The 14,326-nt window shown below is 36.6% G+C and overlaps 1 non-coding gene across 1 annotated transcript; it reads left to right on the forward strand.

The window, feature by feature from the left end:
- The first annotated feature begins 5,291 nt into the window (after positions 1-5,291).
- On the forward strand, positions 5,292-5,395 carry LOC112793974 (small nucleolar RNA R71). Its single transcript, XR_003198658.1, has one exon. It is a non-coding gene; the product is annotated as a small nucleolar RNA R71 (small nucleolar RNA).
- The last annotated feature ends 8,931 nt before the right edge of the window (positions 5,396-14,326 follow it).

Genomic DNA, 14,326 nt, shown 5'->3' on the forward strand with positions numbered 1-14,326 from the left:
GGAACAAGGTCCATGTAAATCGAGAGTAATCATCAACAATAACTAAAGCATAGTAATTGCCACTAAAGCTCATAGTCCTAGAAGGACCAAATAAATCCATGTGCAAAAGTTGTAATGGCCTTGTTGTTGAAACAATATTTTTGGATTTAAAAGAGGCCTTTACTTGTTTTCCCTTTTGACATGCGTCGCAAAGGACGTTTTTTTCAAAACGTAGCTTTGGTAAGCCAATTACTAACTCTTTAGAGACCAACTTGCTAAGATGGTCCATGTTAGCATGAGCTACTCTACGATGCCATAACCAAGTTTCATCATTTTTACTAACAAGGCATTTCACATCATTTGAGGAAACTTCATTTAGATTAATCATGTATACATTGTCAACACGGTGCCCAATTAGCACAATTTCATAGTGTCTTGCCTTTTTATCAAACAACATTTTGAATCAAAGGTGACTAAGTTTCCTTTGTCACAAAGTTGGCTAACACTAATGAGATTATGTTTGAGACCTTTGACAAGTATAACATTATCTATGGAGGTAGAAGAATTTTTACCAACTTTTCCAACGCCGATTACTTTGCCGGTGTTGTTGTCTCCAAAGATCACGTTTCCTCCGTTTGTAGGCTCTATTGCGGTGAACTTTGATTCATCGCCGGTCATGTGTTTGGAGCATCCACTATCAACATACCAATTTGTATCCTTAGCTCCAACACGTACCTACAAAACAATTAAAATTGGGATTTAGGTACCCAAGTGAATTTGGGTCCTTGATGGTTAGTATGAGCATAATGCCCATAAGGTGCCCATCTCGTATCTTGACTACGAAAGTTTATATGTTTAATTCTAGTAAAGCATACGGGTGCTATATGACCTACTTTATTACAATAATGACATATGACATTTGGATTATGCATCCTATGCATGTTTCTAAATGGTTGCCTAGGTTGTTTCCTAAATGCAACATCTTTTGATCTATATGCATTGTGATTATAATTTCTAAATGAAGCATGTTGAGGAGGATGTTTAAAGGCTTCATTCCTTTTAGGCATGCTTGCCTTTTGGGCTTGCGGTTGCCTAATAGGAGTTTTAGCATTTTTAAATTTTCCTTTTTCAAAACCTAAACCTTCCTTATTATGAACATGCTTTTGGTTTTTCAACATTTTATCTAAGTTCTTTGAAGATTCATTGAACTTAGCTAAAGTGTTCTTAAGATTTGTAATTTCATTTTCATGCATTTTACAAGATTTGTATGGATCACTACTTGTGCTACACTTATCTTTTCCAAGATTGATATTCTCGTTTTTCAACATCTCATTTTGTTTTAAAAGATCTATATTCTTTTTCTTTAGGAGAGAATAATCTTGGGTAAGTTTTGTGTACACCTCAAGTAAGGCATCATATTCATCTTGTAAATTAAAAGAAGTGGAGTTGTCATCACTAACCTTTTCTTCGCTTGTCATTAAGCAAAGATTTGCAACCTCGTCGTCATCGGAGTCGGATTCATCCTCGTTCTCCCATGATATGTATGCTTTCTCCTTCTTCTTAAATTTCTTGTTTTTGTCCTCCTTTTGAAGTTTTGGACAATTGGGTTTGATGTGTCCAACTTCTCACACTCATAGCATTTTGGTACCTTTGTTTTGCTCTTGAAGTTTTTCTTCATTGCAAACTTATTGAATCTTTTCAATAAGAGTGCAAATTCTTCATCTCCTTCTTCTTCATTATCATCACTCTCTTCTTGTAGTGATGTTGTTTTAAGGGCGAGACTTTTCTTCTTGCTTTCTTCACCTTTTTGTCTATTTAGCATAGTCATTTCATAGGTGAGAAGATTACCTCGTAGTTGATCGAATGTAAGTTGATCATAGAGCCTTCCTTCCACAATGGCGTTCACTTTGGAGTTCCATTTTGGTGTAAGGCTTGTAAGCACCTTGGTCACAATTTGTTTATCATTGTATTTTGTGCCAAGCATGCTTAGATTGTTGAAGATCTTGGAGAGTCTTTCAAGAGCTTCTTCAATGCTCTCTTCATCTTTCATTTTAAAATTTTCCCATTCATGAACCAACATAAATACCTTTGATTCTTTAACGTGGTCGGTTCCTTCGTAAGTGATTTGGAGTTTATCCCAAATCTCTTTAGCGGTTTCACATGTAGAGATCTTCATATAATCATGCTCGTTAAGTGCACAATGAATGAAGTTGATGGCTTTATCATTCATTGCCACTTTCTTCCAATCATCGTCACTATATTCATCTTCTCCTTTCGGTACTTGCTTTGAGACGGAGACTTCTCCTTCTTTAGCGCTTGTTGTCTTTGTTGGAATATGATTTCCATTCTCAATCACTTTCCAAATTCTCACATCTTGAGAACGGATCCAAATTCTCATCTTATTTTTCCAATAAGAGTAATTTGTTCCGCTAAAAAGAGGAGGTCTAGCGGTTGAGTTACCTTCACTAGTGTTGTTGTTGTTAAAGCTTGTGCTTGCCATGATCTTTTCCCTTAAACGGTTAAGTCTTTCAAAGGGCTGAGCTCTGATACCACTTGTAGAACCTATGCACAATTACTCAAGAGGGGGGGGTGAATTGAGTATTGCAACAACAATGAATCTTTTTGCGAAAGTTAAAGACAATATACAAAAGTGTTATTGTACTAGTATTTTTCCAAGAGCTTAACTCAATTGCTAAGCATTTATAAGGAGCTTTTACTTTCCAATAGACACCAACTCAAATAAATTGATCAAGCTTTTCACCAATCGGACTTAAGCTACTCCTTAAGTACTTACGAAGCTACTTTTCGATCACAATTTATTTGCTCAAAGGTAAAAGACAATAATATTGAAGAGATGAGTTTGGAGAGATGCAAACGCTATTTAGAGTGGTTCGGCACAATCCTTGTCCTACGTCCACTTTCTTTCTCAATCGCAATTGAGAAGTTCCACTATTGCCAAGCTTCAAGGTGCTCGCGCAAAACCTTTTACAATCCGAGTCCTTAGTTTCTAACACCTCACGGTATATGATCACCACTCGTATACTAACCCACTCCACTTAGAGATACCTTCTCTAAGATTTGCCTTGAGTACTTAGTATACCTCTTTGGTATCCTCACCGACTATAGTGTTTATAACTCTTGACTCAACCTTGGAGATCACACTCCAATTTACAAAGTGTACAAGAAAACAATTCTCAAAGAATTGTTGAGATGAAATGAGTACTCTCTAGAAGAGTGTATGATTACAAGTTTAGCACTATTGAACCAATTGATATTGCTCTCTCAAATTGTGTATTATAACACCTTAAAAAATGTGTAGAATGAAGGAATATGAACAAGATAGTTTGCAAATACTCAAGTATATGAAATAAGGCTTCAATCCATCTATTTATAGACTCCCCAAACCTTAGAAACATTGGGGAGTTAGTGGGATGGAGCCTTTTTGTCAAAACTAGCCGTTTTTTATGTTTTTGAATCATTTGCATCGATGCATAACACTTTGCATCGATGCAAATGTGTCTTTGAAGCTGAAATTTGAATTTTCAGCTAGGTTGCATCGATGCAAACATCTTTGCATCGATGCAACAAGTCGTTGCATGCTTTGCATCGATGCAAGATGAGTGTGCATTGATGCAAACCTTAAAGAATGGCTTAAAATCACTTCAAAATACTTAGGATTGATCTCAAACTTGTTGGAGTCAATTCCTATGCTTTTGTACCTTTGAAAACAAGTTTTAAACCATTTGGCTAGCATCGAATTGCAAGATGTGCATATGATATGATAATCAAAACATTTTGTGAGTGTGTGTTGAGAGATTTAGCAATTGGTTCTTAACAAGAAGTTACCTAAGTCCTAAGACACTATACTTGTCTTCAAATGTTGTGGACTTGAGTTTCTTGTTTTTGTTGTGTTGCTTTCAACTCTTCATTCCTCAACGTTGAATGTTGGTTGATCTTTCAACATGCTCGTTCATTCAAGTTGTTTGTTGGTTTGTCTTTCATGTCGTTTGTTGGTTTGTCATTCATCAAAACCTACGAATACAAACTTCGCATACAAGCAACATGATTTACACAAAGATCCCCAGTTTCTCCATTACAGAGAGTGGCATAAGATTTATACCTGACCCCAGGTCACATAGAGCCTTCTCAAAGGTCATGGTGCCTATGGTACAGGATATTAAGAATTTACCAGGATCTTGTTTCTTTTGAGGTAGAGTTTGTTGAACCCATGTATCTAGTTCACTAATGAGCAAGGGAGATTCACCTTCCCAAGTCTCGTTACCAAACAACTTGGCATTCAGCCTCATGATGGCTCCTAGATATTGAGCAACTTGCTCTTCAGTTACATCTTCATCCTCTTCAGAGGAAGAATAGTTCTCAGAGCTCATGAATGGTATAAGGAGGTTCAATAGAATCTCTATGGTCTCTAGGTGAGCCTCAGATTCCTTAGGTTCCTTAGTTTGGAACTCCTTTTTGTTCAGAGGACGTCCCAAGAGGTCTTCCTCATTGGGATTCACGTCCTTCTCTTCCTCTTTGGATTCGGCCATATTAATAATATAAATGGCCTTGCACTTTCTTTATGGATTCTCTTCTGTATTTCTTGGGAGAGTACTAGGAAGAGTTTCAGTGATTTTCTTACTTAGCAGACCTACTTGTGCTTCCAAATTTCTAATGAAGGACCTTATTTCACTCATGAAACTTAAAGTGGCCTTAGATAGATCAGAGACTATGTTTGCTAAGTTAGAGGGGTTCTGCTCAGAATTCTCTGTCTGTTGCTGAGAAGATGATGGAAAAGGCTTGCTATTGCTAAGCCTATTCCTTCCACCATTATTAAAGCCTTGTTGAAGCTTTTGTTGGTCCTTCCATGAGAAATTTGGATGATTTCTCCATGAGGAATTATAGGTGTTCCCATAGGGTTCACCCATGTAATTCACCTCTGCCATTGTAGGGTTCTCAGGATCATAAGCTTCTTCTTCAGAAGATGCTCTTTAGTACTGTTGGATGCATTTTGCCATCCATTCATACTCTGAGAAATCATGTTGACTTGCTGAGTCAACATTTTGTTTTGAGCCAATATGGCATTCAGAGCATCAATTTCAAGAACTCCCTTTTTCTGAGGCGTCCCATTACTCACAGGATTCCTCTCAAAGGTGTACATGAATTGGTTATTTGCAACCATGTCAATGAGTTCTTGAGCTTCTGCAGGCATTTTCTTTAGGTGAATGGATCCACCTACAGAATGGTCTAGTGACATCTTAAAAAGCTCAGATAGACCATCATAAAATATATCCAAAATAGTCCACTCTGAAAGCATGCTAGAAGGACACTTTTTGGTCAACTGCTTGTATTTTTCCCAAGCTTCATAGAGGGATTCGCCATCTTTTTGCTTGAAGTTCTGAACATCCACTCTAAGCTTGCTCAGCTTTTGAGAAGGAAAGAACTTGGCCAAGAAAGTCGTGACCAGCTTATCCCAAGAGTCCAGACTATCTTTAGGTTGTGAGTCCAACCATGTTCTAGCTCTGTCTTTTACAGCGAAAGGGAAAAGCATGAGCCTGTAGACTTTAGGATCTACTCCATTAGTCTTAACAGTCTCACAGATCTGCAAGAACTCAGTTAAAAATTGATAGGGATCTTCTGATGGAAGTCCATGAAACTTGCAGTTCTGTTGCATTAAAGCAACTAGTTGAGGCTTCAGCTCAAAATTGTTTGCTCCAATGGTAGGGATTGAGATGCTTCTTCCATAAAAATTGGAAGTAGGTATAGTATAATCACCAAGCATCCTCCTTGCGCCTCCACCATTGTTATTGGGTTCGGCCATGTCTCTTTCTTTTTCGAGATTCTCTGTAAGGTTTTCTCTGGATTGTTGTGCTTTAGCTTCTCTTAGCTTCTTCTTCAAAGTCCTTTCAGGTTCAGGATTTGCTTCAACAAGAATGTTCTTGTCCTTGCTCCTACTCATATGAAAAAGAAGAGAACAGAAAAGGAAGAGGAATCATCTATGTCATAGTATAGAGATTCTTTTATATGAGTAGAAGAAGAAGAATAAAAGAAGGAGAAGAGAGAAATTCGAACACAGAGAAGAAGAGGGTGTTCAACTTTTTAAGATGAAGAGAAGAGTGTTAGTAATTAAATAAATAAATAGAAGAAGATGAGAGAGAGAGAAATTTGAAAATTGTTTTTGAAAAAATAGTTAGTGATTTTCGAAAATTGAGATAAGAAATACAATTAAAATTAAAATTTAAAACAATTAGTTAATTAAAAAGAATTTTGAAAAAGAGGGAGATGATTTTCGAAAATTAGATAGAGAAAGGTGGTTAGCTGGTTTTGAAAAAGATAAGAAACAAACAAAAAGTCAATTAGTTAATTGAAAAATATTTGAAAATCAATTTTGAAAAGATAAAAAGTTAGAAAAGATTTTTGAAATTGATTTTGAAAAAGATATGATTGAAAAAGATATTTTAAAAAATGATTTGATTTTTAAAATTAAAATTGATTACTTGACTAACAAGAAACTAAAAGATATGATTCTAGAATTTAAATATTGAACTTTTCTTAACAAGAAAGTAACAAGCTTCAAATTTTTGAATCAATCACATTAATTGTTAGTAAAGTTTTCGAAAATTATGAAATAAAATTAAGAAAAAGATTTTGATATTCAATTTTCAAAATTTTTGAAAAATTAATAAAAAAGAAAAGATTTGATTTTTGAAAAAGATTTTGAAATGATAGGATTTTTAAAAATTGAAATCTTGCCTTGACTAACAAGAAACAACTTATTTTTAAAATTTTTTGACTAAGTCAATCCAAAGATTTCGAAATTTATGCGTAAAATAAGGAAAAGATATTTTTTATTTTTGAATTTTTAATGAGGAGAGAGAAAAATACAAATGTGACCCAAAACATAAAAATTTTGGATCAAAACCAATGATGCATGCAAGAACACTATGAATGTCAAGATGAACACCAAGAACACTTTGAAGATCAAGATGAACATCAAGACTGATTTTTGAAAAATCTTCAAGACAAGAAAAACATGCAAGACACCAAACTTAGAAATTTTCAATGTTTAGACACTAAGAATGCAAAAATGCATATGAAAAACAACAAAAGACACAAAACAATAAGATTTAAAGATCAAACAAGAAGACTTGTCAAGAACAACTTGAAGATCATGAAGAACACATGCATGAATTTTCGAAAAATACAAAAGTTTTTAAAACATGCAATTGACACCAAAATTAAAAATTGACTCAAGACTCAAACAAGAAACATAAAATATTTTTGGTTTTTATGATTTTATAAATTTTTTTGTATTTTTTTTGAAAATTATTTTGTTGAAAAACGAAAACAAAGAAAAAAATTGTTTTGAAAAATTTTTGAAAACTTTTTGAAAAGAAAATTACCTAATCTGAAAAACAGGATGAACCGTCAGTTGTCCAAACTCGAACATTCCCTGGCAACGGCACCAAAAACTTGGTGCGCGTAGTTGTGATCATCAACAATGGTGCCAATAGACTTGGAGCTTTCAAACGTCAATCACACTTTGTCACAACTTCGCACAACTAACCAGCAAGTGCACTGGGTCGTCCAAGTAATACCTTACGTGAGTAAGAGTCGATCCCACAGAGATTGTTGGTATGAAGTAAGCTATGGTCATCATGTAAATCTCAGTTAGGCAGATTATAATGGTTATAATGGTTTTCGAAAATAAGAATAAATAAAGCATAAAATAAAGATAGAGATACTTATGTAATTCATTAGTGGGAATTTCAGATAAGTGCATGAAGATGCTGTGTTCCTTCTAAATCTCTGCTTTCCTAAAGCTTTCATCCAATCATTCTTACTCCTTTCTATGGCAAGTTGTATGTAGGGCATCACCGTTGTCAATGGCTACTTCCCATCCTCTAAGTGAAAATGGTCCAGATGCTCTGTCACAACACGACTAATCATCTGTCGGTTCTCGATCATGTCGGAATAGAATCCAGTGATTCTTTTGCGTCTGTCACTACGCCCAACAATCGTGAGTTTGAAGATCGTCACAGTCATTCAATCCCTGAATCCTACTCGGAATACCACAGACAAAGTTTAGACTTTCCGGATTCTCAAGAATGCTGCCAATAGATTCTAGCTTATACCATGAAGACTCTGATTAAGGAATCCAAGAGATACTCATTCAATCAAAAGTAGAACGGAGGTGGTTGTCAGGCACACGTTCATAGATTGAGAACGGTGATGAGTGTCACGGATCATCACATTCATCAGGTTGAAGTGCGAATTAATATCTTAGAACAAGAATAAGCATGAACTGAATAGAAAATAGTAATAATTGCATTAATACTCGAGGTACAGCAGAGCTCCACACCTTAATCTCTGGTGTGTAGAAACTCCATCATTGAAAATACATAAGTGATAATGGTGTTCATTGGCTTCAGTCCCAGAGAGGGAACCAGAATGACCAAGACGTGGTCAAAAGACACTTAGTAAAATAGTAAAAAGTTTAATTTATACTAAACTAGCTACTAGGGTTTACAGAAATAAGTCTAAGTGCATAAATCCACTTCCGGGGCCCACTTTGGTGTGTGCTTGGGCTGAGCTTGAGCTTTACACGTGCAGAGGCTTCTCTTGGGGTTAAACGCCAAGTTGTAACGTGTTTTTGGCGTTTAACTCTGGTTTGTGACGTGTTTCTGGCGTTTTACTCCAGAATGCAGCATGGAACTGGCGTTGAACGCCAGTTTGCATCATCTAAACTCGAATAAAGTATGATCTATTATATATTGCTGGAAAATTCATTTCGAATGCAGGGAGGTCAGAATCCAACAGCATCAGCAGTCCTTTTTCAGTCTCCTATCAGATTTTTGCTCAGGTCCCTCAATTTTAGCCAGAAAATACCTGAAATCACAGAAAAACACACAAACTCATAGTAAAGTCCAGAAATGTGAATTTTTCATAAAAACTAATAAAAACATCCCTAAAAGTAGCTGGATCCTACTAAAAACTACCTAAAAACAATGCCAAAAAGCGTGTAAATTATCCGCTCATCAGCCCCCTTGCTTTCTTGATGCGCAACACTTTTTGCTTCCTTAGGCCATGCTTTCCTTGTTTCTTTCTTTTCTTCACCTACAAGTAATCAAAACAACCAAATCAAAGTATCACCAAATTCACAAGGTTTATAAATCATTCAAAAATCAATTAATTCTAGCTTATACCTCATGATTTAGTGTCAAATAAAGGATGGTTGATTGATTCAACAAAACCATGCAAATCCACTCTAATTGCATAAATCCTAATGAAACAAGTGAAAAATGCTTGAAAAGCTAGCATAAGATGACTTGTCATCACAACACCAAACTTAAACCTTGCTTGTCCCCAAGCAAACACTAAACATAAGAGAAAATGAAATGAAACAGAGAAGCATACATGTCCTTATTTAGCAGATAATTGAACTTGGTTCATGGGGTTTTATGCATACAAATGTAGCTCATTTATTACTTGCTGACAGATAAGAAATGTCTCCTCAAAGGTTCACTAGAGTTGCTACTATAATGCCTTACTTTTGCTTGATCCTTTGCTAGCATTTTCTTTCTTTATTTTGCTTTAGAAAGCTTATTTCTTAATGGAAGCTTGGTGGCAGATGTTGCAGCAGCCTTTTGGCTCAATTTTGCTCAACATTCCTTCACCACAGATACATGGCTCACGATTTCTTCCTAGGAGCATTGATGCCCAGCATCTCTTTGGATCACTAAATGCTTTGTAGCTAGGTTGCTCTTGATAGTGGACTTTTGGTTGGCAATCCCAGATCAGTTGAGCTAAGTGGCCAAATTTGTAAATACTCCTCAGAACCTACTTGTCCAAGCATATCCCAGTTCAAAAACACCACAGGCATATGTCCTAGGGTCCAAGCTATTGGTGTCTAGCCTTATTGTTTGTTTCTTTGCCAATCCTTGGATTTTCTCTTACTTTTTTTTTTCTTTTTGTTTTGCTTCATTCTCAAGGGATTTTCATTAATAACAGTCCTTATAGCAGCAAAATAATTCACACTTCAAAGAACATGTTATTATGCAGCTTTTGTTATTTGAGCTATCGATTAAATCAAACAAATACCACCACTGAATTTTATCCTAACTTCTACAACATTGGACACTCACTTTCTTGTTTCAAACACTCTTCTTTTATTTACGCAGTAGGGAAACAAAACAAACCTTAGGCTAATGAGTTATGACAAGCATAATGCAGGCCAGCATTTTTGTAAACATCTCTAGTTACACTTAATTGCACACTTTAGCAAGACATATAGGAATCTCTAAGTTAAAACACTTCACAACAACAAGGATTAAGTATTCAATACAACATGTTGGGACTGTCTCTCATCTTTTATTCTGTTTCTCAAGCCCTTGAGCAAATGGTTAGCATGCATGAATTGATTATGGCTTTTGAACTTACTTTGGTGTGTGAACACCAAACTTAGTCCCTTGCAAATGTTTCTTATGTATCAAGTTAATCATATGTGAAACCTTTTGTTCTTGCTAAAGGTAATATAACTAAGACTAGAAAACAGACAATGGTTAAGTAGTTTCTCTGATTGCTTGGAGCTAGCAACCTTTTATGCAGAATGTGAAAATGTGTTTTTCAAATGAGATTTTGGTGGAACACCAAACTTAGCATCCTTCATTCTCCCTTAAATTGTTTTGTTGTGAAACACCAAACTTAGCTCCTTGCAACACAGACAAAACTACTCAACCTTTTTATTGAAATAGCTATGAAAAGAAAACTGCCTCTGGTTGGGTTGCCCCCCAACAAGCGCTTCTTTATTATCACTAGCTTGACATCCTTCACTCTTGCTCAGCTTAGGTTCTGAACCTTCTTTTCTTTGTCCTATTGGCCTCCCAAGTAAGGCTTTGCCCTGTGACCGTTTGCTGTGAAATGACTCTTTGTTGCTTCATCTAGCAATTCAAGGCTTCCATAAGGGAAAACCTTTGTCACCAAGTAAGGACCAGTTCATTTGGACTTGAGTTTGCTAGGGAAAACTTTGAGCCTAGAGTTGTACAAGAGTACTTGCTATCCTGGTTTGAACTCCTTCCTTGAGATCTTCTTGTCATGCCACCTCTTAGCTTTTTCTTTGTATATCTTAGCATTTTCTTAAGCTTCTAGCCTAAACTCATCCAACTCATTTAGTTGTAGCAGCCTCTTCTCTCCTGCTGCCTGAGAATCAAGGTTGAGGAGTTTAGTGGCCCAAAAAGCTTTGTGTTCAAGCTCTACAGGGAGGTGACAAGACTTGCCATACAATGGCTAAAGGGGGACTTTCCAATAGAAGTTTTGAATGTTGTCCTGTATGCCCAGAGTGCATCTTCTAGCTTCTTGGCCCAATCTTTTCTTGTGCTTCCTACTATTTTCTCTAAGATATTTTTCAACTCCCTATTTGCTAACTCAGCATGGCCATTAGTCTTATGGTGGTATGGTATGGCTACTTTAAGAATTACTCCATATTTGTGAAGGAGTTTCTCCATCTGCTTGTTGCAAAAATAACTACCACCATCACTGACAAGACCCTTGGGCACTCCATATCTAGTGAAAATGTGTTTCTTAAGGAATTGAAGGACAATCTGTGCATCACATGTGGTTGTGGCTATGGCTTTCACCCACTTTGAGACATATTCCACTGCTACCAGAATGTATCCGAAAGAGTATGAAAGAGGAAAAGGGCCCATGAAATCAATGTCCCAAAGATCAAATAGCTCCACTTCAAGAATGAAATTTTGAGGCATCTCATTCCTTCTTGTCAATCCTCCAGCTCTCTGGCATTCATTACATTGGTGAACAAACTCTCTGGCATCCTTGAAGATGGTTGGCTAATAAAAACCACTCTACAATATTTTAGCAGCTGTTCTTTCTGGTCTAAAGTGACTATATGCTGAACCATGACAATGCCACAATATATCTCTCATTTTATTTTCAAGGACACATCTCCTAATCATTGCATCAGAGCATTTCTTGAATAAGTAAGGTTCATCCCACAAAAACTTCCTTGCTTCATTGAGTAACTTTTTCACTTGTTGCTTGGAAAACTCTCGAGGTATCTTCCTTCCCTCCTTGTAGTTTGCTATGTCAGCAAACCATGGTGCTTGCTGAACCTGGAAAAGATGCTCATCAGGGAATTTTTCATTCACTTGCTGTGGTATATCTTGATTGGCCTCTTGTGGCACTCTTGACAAATGATCTGCTACTTGTCTCTCACTCCCATTCCTATCTCTCACTTGAATGTCGAATTCTTATAGCAACAGCACCCACCTAATAAGCCTTGGCTTTGAATCCTATTTAGACATTAGATACTTGAGAGCAGCATGGTCAATATACACTATAACCTTTGAACCAATCAAGTATTGTCTAAATTTATGAAATGCATATACAATTGCCATAAGCTCTTTCTTAGTGGTGGTATAATTTTTCTGTGCTTCATTTAACACCTTGCTAACATAATAGATGACATGGTGCAGCTTGTCTTTCTTTTGCCCCAACATAGCACCAACTGCAAAGTCACTTGCATCACACATAAGTTCAAAAGGCAATTTCCAATCAGGGGTTGTGATAATTGGTGCTGTAATGAGTTTTCTCTTTAGATTTTCAAAGGCGTGCTTGCAACTGCCATCAAAGATGAAAGGGATATCAATCATTAGCAAATTGCTCAGGGGCTTTGCTATTTTTGAAAAATCTTTGATGAACCTCCTATAAAAACCAGCATGCCCAAGAAAACTTCTTACTACTTTCACATTAACAGGTATAGGGAGTTTTTCAATAATTTCTATTTTAGCTTTATCAACTTCTATACCTTTGCTTGATACTTTATGCCCAAGAACTATCCCTTCAGGAACCATGAAATGGCATTTCTCCCAATTCAGTACCAGATTAGTTTCTTGGCATCTTTTCAAAACAAGAGTTAAATGATGCAAGCAAGTGTTAAATGAATTGCCAAAAATAGAAAAATCATCCATGAAGACTTCTAAAAACATTTCTATCATGTCAGAGAAGATATTTGAAAGGTGGCTGGGGCATTGCATAGCCCAAATGTCATCCTTCTGTAGGTGAAAACTCCAAAAGGACATGTGAATGAGGTCTTTTCTTAGTCCTTGGGATCCACCACTATCTGATTATACCCGGAATACCCATCCAGGAAGTAATAATAAGCATGGCCTGCCAATCTTTCCAACATCTGATCAATGAAGGGTCGAGGGAAGTGATCTTTCCTTGTAGCATCATTCAGTCTTCTATAATCTATGCACATCCTCTATCCAGTTACTGTCTTTGTGGGAATTAACTCATTCTTCTCATTGGAGATGACTGCCATTCCTCCCTTCTTTGGTACAACATGAACCAGACTCACCCATGAGCTGTCAGAGATTGGGAAGATTATCCCAGCATTCCATAGCTTTATCACTTTTTTTTGAACAACCTCCTTCATTGTTGGGTTAAGTCTCCTTTGTTGAACCTTTGAGCGTATGGCAAGGGAGGTGTGAGAGTCTTCACTCTATGCCTTTGTTCCTTTATTGGTTCTTCCATTATTTGCTTCCCTTTGCTTGAAATTTGTGGCTTTTTTTCTCCTTCTTCAGGTTTCTCTTGATCCTCCTTGTTGAGTATAGCTTCATTCTTGCTACTGACTTCATCTTTCTCAGCTGACTTTTTGTCATTCTTCTCAAGCTTTTTACTGGCTTCCTTGTCATTCACCACTGTTCTTCCACTCCTCAGTTGGATGGCTTTACATTCTTCTTTAGGATTTGGAATGGTATCACTTGGGAGTGAGCTTGTTGGCCTTTCAATCACTACTTGTTTGGATAGTTTCCCAATCTACCTCTCTAAGTTTCTCATTAAAGCTTTATGATTCTTGCTTGTCATCTCCTGATGCTTCATCATCTTTTCCATCAGTATCTCCAAATTAGAGATCCTTTGAGCATCTTGTGCTATTTGTGGTTAGTTATGGAATGTTAAGGGTGGATGATGGTTACTTTGGTTAGTGGCTGGGTTATTAGGTGGATAATAGTTGCAATTGGGGTGGTTGTTTTGGGGTTTTCTATATGGATTGTTGTTAGTGTTTTGCTGGTTGTTATGATTGGTGTTTCTTGAGTTGTTTTGGGTTGAATTCCTTTGCAATGGCTGCTGGTTTTGATTGTGGTTATCTCCCCATCTGAGATTTGGATGGTTCTTCCAGGATGGATTGTAAGTGTCACCATAAACTTTATTATAGCTGGAGCCTTGGTTGTGCATGTAGTTCACTTGTTCCTACTATTGATCTTCACAATTTTCCTTATTTTATCCCCACATAGGTGATGGTTGGCTTGTATTCACTGCTGCAACTTAGAGG

The sequence above is a fragment of the Arachis hypogaea genome, chromosome 3 (assembly GCF_003086295.3).
Source record: "Arachis hypogaea cultivar Tifrunner chromosome 3, arahy.Tifrunner.gnm2.J5K5, whole genome shotgun sequence".
NCBI classification, from domain to species: Eukaryota; Viridiplantae; Streptophyta; class Magnoliopsida; order Fabales; family Fabaceae; genus Arachis; species Arachis hypogaea.